At 45.1% G+C, this 18,927-nt stretch overlaps 1 protein-coding gene across 4 annotated transcripts in view; it reads right to left on the reverse strand.

Annotated features, from left to right (window-relative positions):
* POLK (DNA polymerase kappa) overlaps nucleotides 1-18,927 on the reverse strand; it is a 238,105-nt gene that overhangs the window by 149,591 nt on the left and 69,587 nt on the right. The gene's annotated exons all lie outside the window — the stretch shown is intronic.

Consider the following 18,927-nt stretch of genomic DNA (forward strand, 5'->3'; position numbering starts at 1 on the left):
AGAAAATAAATGCTACAAGAAAAATTGGAATGTATTCATTCAGTTGTACAAGTATGCAGTAGTATGATGGATAATATTAACCTGGCATAAATTTAGCTAAGAAAATAACAAGAAAACATAGAAAGAAACAGACAAATAAGAGTATCTGGAAAAGCTATGAAAACCTAGAACACTAGTCAAAAGAACAAACTTGCAAATAGAAGAAAAAATAACTAATATAATAAAATAAAGGCATATTACTACTACTACTACTATTTAGCATTTCTATAGCGCTACAAGGCGTACGCAGCGCTGCACAAACATAGAAGAAAGACAGTCCCTGCTCAAAGAGCTTACAATCTAATAGACAAAAAATAAATAAATAAAGTAAGCAAATCAAATCAATTAATGTGAACGGGAAGGAAGAGAGGAGGGTAGGTGGAGGCGAGTGGTTACAAGTCAAAAGCAATGTTAAAGAGGTGGGCTTTCAGTCTAGATTTAAAGGTGGCAAAGGATGGGGCAAGACGTAGGGGCTCAGGAAGTTTATTCCAGGCGTAGGGTGCAGCGAGACAGAAGGCGCGAAGTCTGGAGTTGGCAGTAGTGGAGAAGGGAACAGATAAGAAGGATTTATCCATGGAGCGGAGTGCACGGGAAGGGGTGTAGGGAAGGACGAGTGTGGAGAGATAGTGGGGAGCAGCAGAGTGAGTACATTTATAGGTTAGTAGAAGAAGTTTGAACAGGATGCGAAAACGGAGAGGAAGCCAGTGAAGGGTCTTGAGGAGAGGGGTAGTATGAGTAAAGTGACCCTGGCGGAAGATGAGATGGGCAGCAGAGTTTTGAACCGACTGGAGAGGGGAGAGGTGACTAAGTGGGAGGCCAGCAAGAAGCAGATTGCAGTAGTCTAAACGAGAGGTGACAAGGGTGTGGATGAGGGTTTTGGTAGAGTGCTCGGACAGAAAGGGGCGGATTTTACGGATGTTGTAAAGAAAGAAACGACAGGTCTTGGCAATCTGCTGGATATGAGCAGAGAAGGAGAGAGAAGAGTCAAAGATGACCCCAAGGTTTCGAGCTGAGGAGACAGGGAGAATGAGAGAGCCATCAACAGAAATAGAAAACATGGGGAGCGGGGAGGTGGGTTTGGGGGGGAAAATGAGAAGCTCAGTTTTGGTCATATTTAATTTCAGGTGGCGTTGAGACATCCAGACAGCAATGTCAGACAAGCACGCTGAAACTTTGGTTTGGATGCAAGGTGAGATATCAGGGGTAGAAAGGTAGATTTGGGAGTCATCAGCTTAGAGATGGTAGAAAAAGCCATGGGATGAGATTAATGAACCAAGGGAAGAAGTGTAGATAGAAAAGAGGAGGGGACCAAGAACAAACCCTGAGGTACGCCGACAGGCAGAGGGATAGAAGTAGAAGGGATCCACCAGAGTGAACACTAAAGGTGCGGAGGGAGAGGTAGGAAGAGAACCAGGAAAGGACAGAGCCCTGGAATCCAAGTGAGGACAGGGTATCGAGAAGTATGCTGTGATCGACAGTGTCAAAAGCAGCGGAAAGATCAAGAAGAATGAGGATGGAATATTGACCTCTGGATTTAGCCAGTAATAGGTCATTGGAGACTTTAGTAAGCACGGTTTTGGTTGAGTGGAGAGGGCGAAAACCAGATTGTAGTGGGTCAAGAATAGCATGTGAGGAGAGAAAATCAAGGCAGCGGCGGTGAACAGCACGCTCAAGTAATTTGGAGAGAAAAGGAAGGAGGGAGATGGGTCGGTAATTAGAGGGACAAGTAGGGTCGAGTGAAGGCTTCTTAAGGAGAAGTGTGACCACAGCATGTTTAAAGGCAGCAGGGACAGTCACAGTGGAAAGTGAGAGGTTGAGAATGTGACAGATAAAAGGAATAAGAGCAGGAGAGATGGCATTAAGAAGGTGGGTGGGAATGGGATCAGAGGAACAGGTGGTACATTTTGAGGAAGAAAGGAGAAGTGTAGTTTCCTCAAGAGTAACTTCAGGAAAGGAGGAAAGGGAATGAGGGGAAGGAGAGAGAGGGGAACAGACTAGTGGTGGGAGAGGTGGTGAGGTAGAGAAAGGTTTATCTTTTGAACCTTGTTGTGAAAGAATTCAGCAAGGGTCTGAGGAGATAATGAAGGGGGGGTTGGGGGAGGGGGCACCTTGAGGAGAGAGTTCAATGTGGTGAAGAGAAGTCGAGGATTAGAGCCAAGAGAGTTGGTCAGTTGGATATAATAATCCTGTTTGGCACGTAAAAGAGCAGATTGGAAGGAGGTCAGCATAAACTTAAAGTGTAAGAAATCAGCAAGGGCCCGAGATTTCCGCCAGAGGCGTTCGGCGGAGCGGGTACAGGAACGTAGGTAGCGGATATTAGAAGTCAGCCAAGGTTGGGGTTTTGTACGCCTTACAGGGCGGGTCATCAAAGGTGCAAGAGTGTCTAAGGCAGAGGATAGAGTATTGTTGTAAGAAGAAACAGCCTCGTTGACAGACGTGGATGGTGCCACAGTAGAGAGGAGGTTTGAAACATGGGAGGATAGAGATGAAGGGTCAATATCGTGAAGATTCCTAGATAAATTAGATAAGATAGAACGGGACTGGGAGGGAGGAGATTTAAGTGTGCAAGTTATAAGATGGTGATCAGAGGAGGGAAGATCAGAGGCAAGGAAACTAGAGGGTGAACAGTTGGAGGAGAAGATGAGATCAAGACAGTGACCATTTTGATGAGTGGGGGAGGTGGAGCATAATTGGAGATTAAAGGAGGACGTTAAAGCGAGTAACTTGGAAATATAAGAGTTGGAAGGATCATTAGCAGGAATATTAAAGTCACCAAGGATGAGAGAGGGGGAGGAAGGATCATGGAAGAAGGCAAGCCAGGCGTCAAAGTCACTGAGAAAGGATGAAAGGGACTTATCAGGGGGACGATAAATGACCGCTATTCGAAGAGGCAGAGGAGAGAAAAGGCGGATAGAGTGGACTTCAAAGGAGGAAAAACAGTGAGATTGAGGTGGAAGAAGGGGTTGAAATCTGGAGGATGGAGAGAGAAGTAGTCCAACACCGCCCCCACGGCCAGCAGGGCAAGGAGTATATGAAAATAGATAACCGCCATGGCACAGGGCTGCGACTGAAGCACAGTCATCAGGGCAGAGCCAGGTTTCTGTTATGGCAAGCAGATGGAGGTGACGCGAGATAAAGAGGTCCTGGATATAGGCGAGTTTGTTACAGATAGAGCGGGCATTCCATAGGGTGCAAGAGAAGGGCAGAGAAGAGGAGGGGAGTAGAGAAATAGAGATGAGGTTAGAGAGGTCGCGGTGAGATCTGTAGAGTTGGGATAATAGTTGGTGAGGGGGGCCAGGATTGGGATTGATGTCACCGGCTTAGAGTAAGAGAAGGAGTAAAAGAGAGTGGAGGAGAGTAGGAGAGGTGTGGCCAAGAAGGCGTCGAAGGCGAGAGGTATTTAGGTGGAATGGGGAAGGCAAAATGGACGGAAGAAAGAGGCGGAGATTAAAAGCCAAGAGGGAGGAAGAGGGTAGGAGAGAAGGTGAGGTGATGAAGTCGACGGATGGGCAGTGAGTTCCTGTAGCGGAGAGAGGTAGGGGGTGAGGGAAAAGATTAGGAAGGGACAGGGCTAGGAAGAGAATGTGAATAGGGGCCATAAATGACTGAGGTACTTTAGCAACTGGAAAGAAGATTAGATGTAAAGACAAAAATGCCCCACGTGCCGTTAGGCGCGCGGCACCTACAGCGGAGGCCCTGAGTGGATCGGAGTGGACCTGGGTGTCACCCCGGAGAAGGCTGTAAGGATATGCAGATGAGCTGCAAGTCCTCCACAGCACCTGAAAGGCAGCCGGTGGTAGAGCTGGGCACCTCTCAGCTGAGGAAAGGCTTACCAGGGGTTAGGCCGAAGCCAGCATTCCTCCCCCTGAGGGTCACCTGATTACTTTTAAAGATAAGTTGGTGACATGGGACACACAATGGTGAGATTGTAAAACCCTAGAATAAATTTGGAGGCTGATAAGGGAAACATGGAACTGCTTAACAAACGTTTCTGATGAAGAACAGTCTGAAGAAGCAAAACAAAAAATTGTCACAAATAGGGAGTGGAGGACTGGCCTAATGGTTGGTGCAGAGGACCTTGATCCCAGCATTCTGGGTTCAATTCCTACTGCAGCTCCTTGTGACCCTGGGCAAGTCACTTAACTCTCCATGCCTCAGGTACAAAAACCAAGATTGTGAGCCCTCTATGGACAGAGATAGTACCTGCCTGTAATTGGTTTATAAGCCACATTGAATCTGAACTCTGTTTGGGATAATACGGGATAGAAATGTCATAATAAATAAAAAGCAAAAGAGAGAAAAATCTAAAATAATTTTCAGAAGACTGTTTCTAAGGAGCCACCTGAACTACAAGTAGATAAAATTATGGGGCCGGAGGGAATACATTCAAGGCTATCCAGGGAATTTAGGAAGTTCTGGCAGCTTCCCTATCACATCTTCTTGATGCGTCTTAAAAATCAAGAATGGTTTCAGAGGACCGGAAATGGACAGATGTAATTTCTCTTTATAGAAGTATACATAAAGAGGAGGCTGGGAAATATACACTGTCTAGTCTAACCTTGGAAGTCAGTAAATTAATGGAGTTGCTAATAAAACATGAGATAGTGCAGTTTCTGGAACCCAGTAGATTAGAGGATCTGAGGCTGCGTTATTAGATGTAGGATTGGTCAGATGAATCTTATCAATTTCTTTGACTAAGTGACTAGAAAATTGAATCACAGAAGACTGCTGTGGATCTAACAAAATGTAAGAAAGCTCTAGAATTTAGAGCTAAAATTTTAATACTAAAAAATGTAGGGTCATATATTGGGTTGAAAAAAAAAACACAAGAGAGCCGTACAGTGCAGAAGATGAAGTTCATCTGTGCACAGAACAAGAGCATAATCTGGGGGTATTAAGATCATAAGAATAGCCGTACTGGGTCGCAATAATGGTCCATCCAGCCCAGTCTCCTGTTTCCAACAGTGGTCAATCCAGGTGAGGCACTGGCCCAGGGTGCTGGTGATAAAGGGTTCCAAATCCCAGTCTGGCATCTCTCCCTCTCTCTTTCCTCCTCTCTCCGGGCAGGGAGGGAGAGATGCTGGATTGGGATTTGGGATCTTGACACTATCACCAGTAGTGGGGGGGGGGGGGGGGGACGACTTGAGATAAAGGGTGAGCTACTGGATCATGGGTAGGGGTGGAAGGGCACCAATGCTAAAGTTGGCTCAGGGAGCCACAGTTCCTTGCGTTGGCCCTGAATCCAGGTCACAAGTACCTGGCAGAAACCCAAATAGTAGCAAGATTCTATTCTACCAATCCCAGGGCAAGCAGTGTCTATCTCAATAGCAGACTATGGACTTTTCCCCCCAGGAACTTGTCCAAACCTTTTTTACACTCAGATATGCTAACTGGTGTTAGCACATCTTCTGGCAACAAGTTCCAGAGCTATTCGTTGAGTGAAAAAGTATTTCCTCCTATTTCTTTTAAAAGAGTTTCCATGTAACTTCATTGAGTGTCCCAGAGTCTTTGTACCTTTTGAAAGAGTAAACTCAATTCACTTTTACCCTTTCTACACTACTCAGGATTTTGTAGATCTCAATCGTATCATATTGTATTGTATTAACAGGATTTATATTAACCTAAAAGTTGCAAAGCGGATTACAATTAAAAAGAATCTTCTCGAAAGAAAGGAACTAATACAAATAGCACTCCTATCTAACTAAGACCCAAATTCCTAATCAAAGTTCCTGCTTTGAAAAAAACCCAAAAAGGTTTTCAAAACCTTTCGGAACAAGAGATAAGATGCAACTTGCCGGATGTGAGTTGGAATACTATATCAGACTTTAACAATTTAAAAAGAAAAAGAGAGTGTTTGTTCCCAAACTGATTTACAGATTATATTTCAAACTTGTGGGTGTGACTAGTGTCTCTGCTAGGGTGAAAGCTAACAGCATTAGAGCAAGCAGTTTTAGAGAGAATCTTCCCTTTTGGAGATAGGCTGCAGACAGCACTGCCCTCCTGATTTAGGCTTTGCCTGGCTGTTGTGCCTGTTTATTGATTTGCTCATTGGTATCTGCTGGGCAGACTTATACGGTCTGTGCCGGGGCTGGTGGTTGGGCGGCGGGGATAGTGCTGGGCAGACTTATACGGTCTGTGCCAGAGCCGGTGGTGGGAGGCAGGGATAGTTCTGGGCAGACTTATACGGTCTGTGCCAGAGCCGGTGGTGGGAGGCAGGGATAGTTCTGGGCAGACTTATACGGTCTGTGCCAGAGCCGGTGGTGGGAGGTGGGACTGGTAGTTGGGAGGCGAGGATAGTGCTGGGCAGACTTATACAGTCTGTGCCAGAGCTGGTGGTGGGAGGCGGGGTTGGTGGTTGGGAGGCGGGGATAGGGCTGGCCAGACTTATACGGTCTGTGCCCTGAAGAGGACAGTACAAATAAAAAAGTAGCACATATGAATTTATCTTCTTGGGCAGACTAGATGGACTGTGCAGGTCTTTTTCTGCCGTCATCTACTATGTTACTATCTGTTGTTCTCAGCATTATATTTAATAGCTTATCTACCATCAGATTTTTCTCTCTCTACCATCAAACATTGCTATTTCCTCCCATCCCCCACAAACAGTTTCAAACTTGTGGGTGTGACTAGCATCTCTGCTGGGGTGAAAGCTAACAGCATTAAAGCAAGCAGTTTTAGAATCTACCCTTTTGGAGATAGGCTGCAGACAGCACTGTCCTCCTGATTTAGGCTTTGCCTGGCTGTTGTGCCTGTTTATTGATTTGCTCATTGGTATCTGTTGTTCTCAGCGTTCCTGATTTGTCACCTTCCCCCAGTAGCCCAGCGTACCAGATTCACCCATTCCAACATTCCAGCAATCCAATTCTGCTGACCATGACCATGGCCCCTGTGCACACTCTCTTCCTGATGCTGTCCCTTCCCAACCTACTTCTTAGCCCAAAAACACTTTACACTGCTGCTACACTTGACCCTCATCACCTCACCTTCTCTCCTTTCCCCTTCCTTCTCCTTAGCCCTCAACCTTCAACATTTCCTTCCTGCTGCTGACCCATCTCCATTCCTCCAATGCACATCCCGCCTTCGTCGCCCTACCTCTCCTTCTTCGTATTCTCTTACTCCTTCTCCTGCTATCCGCAGGGGACATCAATCTCAATCCGGGCCCCCCACACCAATCCTCATCCTATCTATACAGACCACTCTGGAATGTCTCCAACCTCATTCCTATTCCCCTCCTCTCCCCCTCTTCCCTCCCCTTCTCGTATGCCCTTTGAAATGCACGATCTGTCTGCAACAAACTCTCCTTTACCCATGACCTCTTCATCTCCAGTTCTCTCCAACTCCTCGCCCTAACTGAAACCTGGCTCCAACCTGACGACTCTGCCTCAGTCGCTGCCCTATGCCATGGAAGCTACCTCTTTTCCCACACTCCTCGCCCTGTTGGCCGTGGAGGCGGCGTCGGGTTTCTACCCTCTTGCAGATTTCAGCCACTTCCCATACCTCAGTCTCACTCCTTCTCATCCTTTGAAGTCCATTCCATCCGCTTATTCAACCCGCTGCCACTCTGAGTTGCAGTCATTTACCGACCCCCCGATAAGTCCCTTTCTTCTTTCCTCACTGACTTCGATGCCTGGCTCTCCGTTTTTCTTGAACCTTCATCTCCGTCCCTCATTCTTGGTGACTTCAATATCCACCCTGATGATTCCTCTGATTCTTATGCTTCCCAATTCCTTGCCTTAACGACCTCATTCAATCTTCAGTTGTTCACCAAAATGGTCACTGTCTTGACCTTATCCTCTCCTCTAACTGCTTTCCCTCCAGCTTCTGTTCCTCAGATCTCCCCCTTTCTGACCATCTCCTATTAACCTTCACACTTAAGCACCCTCCTCCCCGATCCCACCCAATCTCAATCCCCACATCTAGAAATCTTCAGGCTATTGACCCCATTACTCTATCCTCTTATGTCTCTAACATTTTCTCTACTACCACTCTATCTAAGTCTGTCAATGAAGCTGTTTCCTCCTATGATACTATTCTCTCCTCTGCACTGGACACTCTTGCCCCTCCCATGCCCCGTCCTACTAGGTGTACCAAACCCCAGCCTTGGCTGACCTCTAAAATCTGCTACTTTCGTTCCTGTGCCCGCTCTGCTGAACGTTCTTGGCTTAAATCCTGCACCCTTGCCGACTTCATTCATTTCAAATTCATGCTTAACTCCTTCCAGTCTGCCCTTTCACTTGCCAAACAGGATTACTTCACCCAATTGACAAATTCCCTCGACTCCTCTTCGCCACACTGAACTCTCTTATCAAGGCACCTCCATCCCCAATTCCCCCATCTCTTTCTCCTCAGACCCTAGCTGAGCACTTCAACGATAAAATCCGTAAGATTAACCTTGAATTTTCATCCAAACCCTCCCCACCTCGCTCTCCCTTAGTCCTCACCCCCTACTCTCCTTCCTCTCCTTCCTTTTCCTCCTTCTCAGAAGTTTCTACTGAGGAAACTGCCCTTCTTCTTTCCTCCTCTAAATGTACTAGCTGTTCCTCTGATCCCATCCCAACTTATCTACTTAACACTATCTCTCTTACTATCATCCCAGTCATCTGTCACATCCTTAATCTTTCACTCTCCACTGCAACTGTTCCTATGGCCTTCAAACATGCTGTTGTCACTCCACTCCTTAAAAAACCCTCACTTGACCCTACCTGTCCCTCCAACAATCGCCCCATCTCCCTTTCCTCTCCAAATTACTTGAACGTGTCGTTCATCGCCGTTGTCTTGACTTCCTTGCTTCTCAACCTATTCTTGACCCACTCCAATCTGGTTTTCGCCCTCTTCACTCTACCGAAACTGCACTTACCAAAGTCTCTAATGACCTGCTACTGGCTAAATCCAGAGGTCTCTATTCTATCCTTATCCTTCTTGACCTATCTGCTGCTTTCGACACTGTTGACCACACTATACTTCTGGATACGCTGTCCTCGCTTGGATTCCAGGGCCCTGTTCTTTCCTGGTTCTCCTCTTACCTCTCACTTCATTCTTTCAGTGTTCACTCTAGTGGATCCTCTTCAACTTGCATCACGCTTTCTGTTGGTGTGCCTCAGGGTTCTGTCCTTGGACCCCTCCTTTTCTCCATCTATACCTCTTCCCTTGGTATCCTGATTTCATCCCATGGCTTTCAATACCATCTTTATGCTGATGACTCTCAGATCTACATCTCCACCCCTGAAATCTCAACCTCGATCCAGGACAAAATCTCAGCCTGCCTGTCCGACATTGCTGCTTGGATGTCTCAACACCATCTAAAGCTCAACATGTCCAAAACTGAACTTCTCGATTTTCCCCCTAAACCCACCTCCCCTCTTCCCCCTTTCTCTATCTCTGTTAATGGCTCTCATATCCTCCCTGTCTCCTCGGCTCGTAACCTTGGAGTCATCTTGATTCCTCTCTCTCCTTCTCTGCGCATATTCAACAGATCGCCAAAACCTGTTGTTTCTTTATCTACAATTTTAGCAAAATTCGCCCCTACTTTTCTGAATACGCTGCCAGAACCCTTATCCACACCCTTGTCACCTCTCGCTTGGACTATTGCAATTTACTTCTCACTGGTCTTCTGCTCAGCCATCTCTCTCCTCTCCAATCTGTCCAGAATTCTGCGGCACGACTTATTTTCCATCAGAATCGTTATACCCACACTAGCCCACTCCTCAAGTCACTTCACTGGCTCCCTGTCTGCTTCCGCATTCAATTTAAACTTCTCGTACTGACCTTTAAATGCATCCACTCTGCAGTCCCCCCATTACCTCTCCACTCTCATCTCTCCCTACATTCCTCCCCGTGAACTCCGCTTACTGGACAAATCTCTCTTGTCGTCCCCCTTCTCTTCCACTGCTAACTCCAGGCTTTGCTCCTTTTCTCTCGCGGCACCTTATGCCTGGAATAGACTTCCTGGACCTATACGTCTAGCTCCATCTCTACCTGTTTTCAAATCTATGCTGAAAACCCACCTTTTCACTGCTGCTTTATAGCTCCCATTACTTCTCTCACCCGTAACTGTCTTGTCTGTCTGCATTATTTAGATTGTAAGCTCTTTTGAGCAGGGACTGTCTCTTTGTATCAAGTGTTCAGCGCTGCGTGCGTCTGGTAGCGCTATACAAATGCTAATAATAATAATAATATTTTTCATAGAAGGGACATTCAATAAAATCTTTTCCCTACTCCTTGAAGTAGACCCATTACCCAAGAATATTAAAGGTAGAGCTATTTTCTCAGGATTTAGCCCATAAAGACATTTATAGGCTAAACATGCAAGCTTGAAATTTATATGGCTATCAACCTTCAACCAATGCAGGTCATTAAGAAGAGGGGTAGCTTCATTATTTATTTTATTTATTTAGCACATTTATACCCCACCTTTTCCCACATGTGTGCAGGCTCAAAGTGGCTTACAATGTACTGATTAGGCTATTGCCAGGTTGAAAATTAATCTAGCAGAAGTATTTTCCAATAACTGAAGCTGCTTCTTCAGTTTAGCAGTTAAAGTACAATAAAGAGAATTACAGTAATCTAAATTAAGTATTAAAACAGTTTGTGCAATTGTTCTAAAGCTGACAGGACTTAATGGCAATCTTATTGATCTCAAACAGTGTAGAATGTTTTAACTAACCCATTAATCTAGTGTTCAAAAGTAAGCTTTGAATCCAAAATAATTCTCAGTACCTTAGACTTGGCCTCAAATTTGAGACTAGCACCCAAGGATAAGATATCAACATTGGATATCCGGTGTTGTTCTCCAAACCAAAGAAGAGTTGTCTTTTCAGTATTAAATTTTAAAAAATTGGCTTTTGTCCAGCTTTCTTCTATAACTATTATTCTTTTTACTTTTTGTATAGTTTTTTCCAATGTTCCTAATTCTGGGCATAGCAGAAATATGTCATCTGTGTAAGATAAAAAATAAATATTCAATTTTTCCAAATATCTTCCCAAAGGACTTAAAAATATATTAAACAACTGAGGGGATAATGGGGTCCCTGCATCCAGATGTCTAACTAACTGATCGTTCACTACTTTTAACCACTGTATAAAGTCCTATCATTCAGAAATATCTCGCCTCAGCCATCTCTTTTCCAAGCTGAAGAGCCCTAACCTCTTTAGCCTTTCCTCATATGAGAGAAGTTCAATTCCCTTTACCATCCTTGTCACTCTTCTTTGAACTTTTTGCAATATGATGACCAGAATTGCAGCACACATTATTCCAGATTCATTAGTCTGATACCTTGTCTAAGCAGTAGTCTGACATGTAGTGTTCTTCAAGGCTCGGTGTTGGGTCCTATTCTCTGTAATATCTTTTTGGCCCCTCTAGCTCTTCTCATTCAAACTTTGGGTATCTCTTTCTGTATATATGTCGATGACATTCAGCTTCTTTTTCCCCATCACTCTAGATCCACACATATAATTGCTGACATCTCTCACAAACTGAATGCTAATTGGCTGTCAGATAATGGTCTTAAATTAAACCCTAATAAGACTATTGCTGCTCTATTTCTATGCTTCGTGGATCCTCAGAACTTCTGTGTCTACCTTGTAGACACGAAGTGAAAATTCCTTTAAGTGATTCCATCAAAATTCTAAGGGTCACTATAGATAACCACCTTAAATTCTCAAATCATATTTCTAGTCATTGAAAAATCATTCTATGCACTTCGTCAAATACATGCCATGCGTTCTTGATCATCATTCAATTTATTTGCTTAGCCACACTTTAGTCATCTCATTGTGACGTTTGTGAGCCCTTGGCCCAGGGGTGGCTTTTTGAGAATCACTCAACCACCTCTAGGGGTAGACGGAGTCCCATAGAGACACGAGTATCCCAAAGAACTGGACTGGATTGCAACTGGAGGTGAACTAAGGTAGCTTTAATGGCAGCAAAAGAAACGCAAGGCAAAAGTTAAACAAACGGCTCAGCAATAACGTAAGAGAAGAGAGGACAATAAGCAGCCTAGCTGCACATCCTAACACTAGCTAAAGCAAAGCAAAACATTAAGCATACAATATTGTCAAATAGTAAGACAGCCTAGCTGTACAAGGAAAGCAAACTCAAGAGCACAAGAGACTAGTCAAAGGCCCACCCTGGCGGGCAACGGAAAGCAGTAGAACTTAGCTGGAAGCGTTGAGACCACTGGCAGTCAGATAAAGGTTCATTCTGTCAGGACTCTCATGTAAGCCACGGGACCTCCGCAGCAAGCTTTCTAAGAAGCCAGAGATGAGCAGCAGCAGGGCAAAGGAAAAATAGTCTCTTGTAGACCCGCACCCAGATAGGGAATTTGAGTGGTCCACTCAGCTTGCTGAAGGCAAAAAAGAAAACAAACAGTCACAGAGTCGTCTGAGCCGAATGCTCCCAGGGCAACCAGATTTAAGCAAAGCAATGCCCAAGCCAATGCTCCCATGGCAAAATGGTTTAAGCAAAGCAATGCCTGATCCAATGCTCCCAGGGCAAAAGGGTTTAAATAAAGCAATGCCCGAGCCGATGCTCCCAGGACAGGCGGGTCAGTAACAGTCTCTGAAAAGCTGGAGCCGAATGCTCCCAGGGCAAAAGACACACACACAGGCACAGCGCAGCAAACAGGAACCAGGAACAGCCCACGCGGATCCCTCTGCGCTCCAAGCACAGCCACCTCATCCAGAGATACTTCGAGATGTGGCCACGACCCTAGTACCTCCAGCACTCCACGTCATCCCAGCACACACAGTCCAAAACTCAGCACAGAGCCAACTCACTGCAACCAGCGACCAAGGACTCACTGCGGACGTCTGGAATCTCAGCTGAAGTACAAGAAGTTCCATGGACTTCAAGGATTGGAAGCAGGCTATACTGGAACAGAGCAAGAAGGTGAAAGCTGCAGCAAAGCTTCAGCCCACGGCCCCACAGGGAGACAACAGTTGGAACTAGCAGAGCCTCAGGCAGGCCTAAGCTCAATCAAGAATTATTGCCAGACCACTGAGTGCACACAGAGGCCAGCTTAAGAAGGGCTCTGCACTGATGACATCACGAGATTAGCTTCCACCACCCCACAGTGACCCCACATGTCACGCAAGAACTGCATGTAAATCTAATGGGTCTAGATGGAGCAAGGCACGGACGTCGAAGACTGTGACAGTCAAAACTTGATTATTGCAACTGTTTGTTTATTCTTGAACTTGATATACCACCATTTGTTGCACAGGTCACAGCTCCCTACTACAAAACCTACTGCAGTATCAACTGCAAAGATTACAAGTTGTTCAAAACACTGCAGTTAAATTGCTATATGGAGCTAAGAAATATGACAGTGCATCAGACTTACTGAATAAATGGACTTGGGAAAAATCCACAATTCCAGGAATAACATGTATAGAATGTTTGTACGTTTGGGAAGCTTGCCAGGTGCCCTTGGCCTGGAATGGCCGCTGTCGTGGACAGGATGCTGGGCTTGATGGACCCTTGGTCTTTTCCCAGTGTGGCATTACTTATGTACTTATGTAAAGAGCACTGGGTTCCAATTTTTATTGAATTATGCGTAAGATTCTAATTTTTACCCACCAATCTGAATTATGTTTAAGATTCTAATTTTTACCCAGCATTCTATTCTGGAACTCCATCTTTCCTGTTTAGTTTCCTCATACCATATCCACCTTCAGGGAACCTACGATCCATTCACCAGGGTCAACTCATGACCTTGACTCACTTTCAAATCTGCTCTCATCTAGCCAGAACTACTTGTTTCAGTGTAACGGCTCCTACATTATGGAATTTTTTTTAACACTGAACCTTTGGAAGGCGCTCTCACTAAAGAACTTTAAGGGATTATTTAAAACACTAGTAAAAAAGCCCCGTTTCTGATGCAAATGAAACGGGGGCTAGCAATGTTTTCTTCTGTGTGCATGTGGGAGTGTGTGTGTCCCTGCCCTCTGGCCTCTCTCCCCTCCCCCCTCTGAGTCCTTCACTGTTACAGAGCCAGCGATTTGATTTCGTGCTCTGCTGTTTTCCTTCACTGACTGTGTTACAGAGAGGGCGGGGCAGACACTCATAGGGAAACCGGATATCTCGCCCCCTTCACACTTCCGGCTGGAGGCTTCATAGAACGTTGGTGTTGCTTTTTATATAGAGAGATAGTATTTTAAACAAGCGTTTCCTGTCATTAAATATTCAGATAAATGATTATACACAGCAACTGTGCTCAGAGTGGTGCCAATATAACTTCGCAAACCAAAAAGTGGGAGAAGGAAGCAGGCTGAACAGACAATGGGATAAACACTTAAGTTTATTACTGTAGTACGTGAGACTTGACACAGCACCGTGTTTCGGCACTACTACTACTACTACTACTACTAGCATTTATATAGCGCTACTAGACGCACGCAGCGCTGAACATTTGACATACAGAGACAGTCCCTGCTCAAAGAGCTTACAATCTACGTAAAACAGACAGACAAGACATTACGGGCAAGGAAATTACAGGGTAAAGAGGAACAGGGGAGGAGGAGGGCAAATGAGTAGTGGTTAGGAGCCACGAAAGTGCCTGCGCCTCAGGAATCTTGTATTAAAGTTCCTTGTAGAACAAACGACCGGGCAGGCTGGCACAACCTGCCCAGATGCCCAGCCATGTCCTCGGGTAAAACTGGACGTAAGGTAACCCTACTTGTGAGGCAGTGAGGGTCTTTGTGCAGATGTCCCTAGAGATATTCCCTGTGGGGAGTTGCCGTTCAACCATTCTACAGCAGGTGACGTTAGACCTGCTGTGTCCCTGGCTGGACTGCAGAACTACTGTGGCAGGATCAATGCATTATGGGGAAGTGAGGCTGCCTGCCCAGGAGTGCCTTCCCAATAGACAGGAAGTCAAAAGCCCTAAGACAGGTAAGAAGGGAGAGGCCCTGGGAGCAGAGAGCCCAGGAGGAGCAAGGTCCCAATACATTGGAGAGAGAGAGAACCTGAGGAAAAAAAGTGGCTGAACTGAGATTGACTGAAGTGATGAGATCTGGCTGAGGTAAGCCAGGAGTGTCTTTGAACTGATTGTGACTTGGGCTGCAGATTGAGAGTTATCATAAGCCTTGAGTATAAACATTAGTTTAGGGCTGGGGTAAAGCCCTGAGGAGATGTAATTACTGTACAGCTGTGATAAGTGCATACATGTGTGGGAGTTAAGGAACTGAACTATAAGAGTGCTACATCATTAGAACTGTTTACTGAACAGTGCAAGAGTGCTGGAGCGTTTTGATACTGCTCACACTGAACTGTATAATTGTGCTGGAGGCAAGGCTTGGGTGAGACCTGACCCACAGAGTGAAAGTGAGAGACTGTGGTTTGGGCGTGGCAGCCGTGGACTGTGTTTTGCGCCACCGCCAGAGGCTGGCTTTGGCTGATTGTTGAACCGCCAGGGTGGCACCCTTCTGTATGCCTCGGGCTCTGTGAGGAAACAAGCCCGAGAGTATGAATATAAAACTTGAATATAAAACTAATAATTAGGTTCTTGAACTATAGAGGACTTGGATGTGTGCAGAGAAAGACCTTGCTATGACTCAGCCCTGTGAGTTAACAGGACCAGGAATTTTGTTATTGTAAATAAATACATTTATGCTGAAGTTATACCTCTTGTCCGGTTGGTTGTATTATTTACCCAGCCACTCCCAAACCTTTTTGGGTGTCTTACGTGCCTGTTCTAGTTCCCAAACAAGAGCTGTCTCTTTCTAGGAGAATTGATCCCTCCAGTATTCATATTAAAAAGGACAAGCTTAACATTAATTTAAACACTACAAGATTACATACACTTCATTGACCCTGGTACAAAATAAGTACCTGAATATATGTAAACTGCTTTGAATGTAGTTGCAAAAACCTCAGAAAGGCGGTATATCACGTCCCATTTCCCTTTCTCAGTGTCCTGATGGATTCCCCTCTGTTGCCCACCATATCCCCTTCCCATCCTGGTGTGTCTAATTTCCCTTCCTCCGTCCCCCTGTATCCTCATAAGTACTGGGTTCAGACCAATGGTCCATCTAGCCCAGTATCTGGTTTCCAACAGTGGCCAATGCAGGATACATATATCTGGCAGAAACCCAGATAGAGGCAACATTCCATGCTACCAATCCCAGGGCAAGCAGTGGCTTCCCCATGTCTGTCTCAACAGCGAACTATGGATGTTTCCTCCACGAACTTGTCCAAACCTTTTTTAAATCCAGATATGCTTCCCGCTGTTACCACATCCTCCGGCAACGAGTTCCGTAGTTTAACTATTCTTTGAGTAAAAAAATATTTCCTCTTCTTTGTTTTAAAAGTATTTCTATGTAACTTTATTGAGTGTCCCCTAGTCTTTGTACTTAAGCCCTAACCTTTTCTTTCCTCATTTTGGTCGCTCTTCTTTGGTCTTTTTCTAATTCCGTTACATCCTCCCCCCAGAGTAAAACAAAGAAGGTTAAACACTAGATAAATATCCCAACAAGGAATACTAAACCCTTTTAACCCTCCCCCCCCCACCAAATTCCAGCCAACCATACCCTTCTAGAAACCCAGACAGGCTCCAAGGGGATTCACGAGGTCCTGATCCATTCTACCTTCCCTGAATCCCAATGCCTCTGATCCACTTGTTCCCAGCTCACATTCTTACCATGCAGCCTGAACATAGAATATTCATGAACCTTGAACATCCATAAAAATTTTTCATAAAAGAAAGGCATAGTGAGGTTGCAGAACAACAACATTCATTGACCCAAAAAGTATCTGCAGATAGCAAAACCCTTAATTCACTCCCACGGTAGCAGAGAAATTCCAGCATCAACAAACAAAAATAAAGAAAACACACATCCCTTCCTGGCCTTGGTCATTACCAGCAGGTATGTTCCTTCTCAGCTGTTTGCTTTTATCTGGCACCGTTTGACACTGATGCAACTTATTCCCGTGTCACAGTCAACAGAGCTGGGGGAAGAGGGGTGGCATCAAAGTCACTCCAGAATTGCACAGAACCTTCCAAACTTCATCTACTGTTTAACTCTGTACACCTTCCCTGCCACTCCAAAGCAAAGACAAAACAGAAAAGTTCACCTATATTTTATTTTTTCCTTGAGAACTGGTTTCAGCTCTCTCCTCTTTGCTAAAGTGGAAGTAGCCAGGTCTTGAAAAAAAAACCCCACATACCCCTGGGGGTGACTTTATCTAATAATCTCAAGATGGCCAAACAGATAGAAAATGCAATGGCAAAAGCCAGATGAATGCTTGAGCGCAAAGGAAGAGAATGGCCAGCAGGAAAAAAAAAGGGGGTAGGTCCTCTGTATAAGCCACTGGTGAGACCTCATTTGGAGGACTGTGTACAATTGTGAAGACTGCAGCTTCAAAAAGAAATAAACAGGACAGAGTTGGTCCTGGAAAGTGGCTACTAAAATGGTCAGTAATCTTCATTATAAAGCAAACCAGGACAGACTTAAAGATCTAAATATGTATATTTTTGAAGAGAATATACGATAAAGATATTTAAATGTCTCCATAGTATAAGTGCATAGGAGGCAGGCCTCTTTCAACTAAAAGGAAGTTCCAGAACAAGGGGGTCACAGAATGAGGGTGAAAGAAGACAGATTTAAGAAAAATCTAAGTTGGCCTTGCAAAATGTGGTGGATGAGTGGAACAGACTATGTGTGTGTGTGTGTGTGTGTGTGGGGGGGGGGGGGGGGGGTGCTAGAGGACCTTGGACTAGATGGACGTGTAGACTTGGAGCTCCCTCCTAGGTCTTGTTAAAATCAAGTATATACTGGTGTCTTTGGCACAATTTTCTACACTACTGCTCAAAGACTTACTGCTAAACATGTCTGCAAGCAAGTCTCACAAACAGGTAACTAGCATGTCTTCTTCCTTGGGAGAAAAAAGGAAGAAATGTGATATACAGTCCCCTGAAAAGATGGCGCCGAACAGGTCTAACGTGCACCCTTCTGAAGCTGTTTTAGAAGAACTAAAGGTGTTAAGGGATCTCACTGCAAGCATTTTGAAACAACTTGCAGCTTGAAAAATGATCTCTTGGCACTTACAGTGTCAGTCTCTGAATTTCAAATGAGATTAGAGGCAATAGAAAAGCACTCAGAACAAACAGCCACAGATTTACCACAACATGTGCACTTAACAACGGAAAACTTCTCTACTTGGAAAAACAGACAGAAGATCTTGCAAACAGAAGCAGGAGAAACAATATCCAAATTTTGGGCTTACCAGAACACTCAGAAGGATCGAATTTACCACTGTTTTTAAGCACATGGCTCCTGAAAATCCTGCATTTACCCAGGGGCGTAGCCAGGCACACAATTTTGGGTGGGCCTGGGCCCAACATGGGTGGGCAGAACTCCGCCCTGACCCACAAATGATTTGGTCTCTCCCTCTCTTGGCTGCATGCCACATATGGTCTCTCAAACATCCCTCCTCCCCTGCATACCTTTTAAGTAGCAGATTTTCACCGGCAGCGAGCAGCAACTAATACACACTGCTCATGTTGGCCCCACAGCCTTCCCTCTGACACAACTTCCTGTTTCTGCATAGGCGGGAATATATTGTTGCAGGAATTACCACTATTGTTAGCAGAATTTGTGGTACTTCAGGAGTCAAACAGCACACACCAGAATGAGAGAGAAATCTTCTTTATTTGCCAGCAAACAAAGTAGGACATCAGCACTAGGTCTCTTCTTCTCTTTCTCAGCTCTCTGGATCTTATGGCTTCTGTCTCAGCTCCTTCTCTTCTTCTCAGCTCCTTCTTCTTCTGTTGTCTCTCTTCTAACGTAAGCTGCTTCTGCTCCCAGTTATATAGGGTCCTACACCTCTCTAGCCCCCCTTTCTCACCAGATGGTAAAGAATAGATTGATTACCCTGCCTTGAACTAATTA

The sequence above is a fragment of the Microcaecilia unicolor genome, chromosome 2 (assembly GCF_901765095.1).
Source record: "Microcaecilia unicolor chromosome 2, aMicUni1.1, whole genome shotgun sequence".
In the NCBI taxonomy this organism is placed as follows: domain Eukaryota; kingdom Metazoa; phylum Chordata; class Amphibia; order Gymnophiona; family Siphonopidae; genus Microcaecilia; species Microcaecilia unicolor.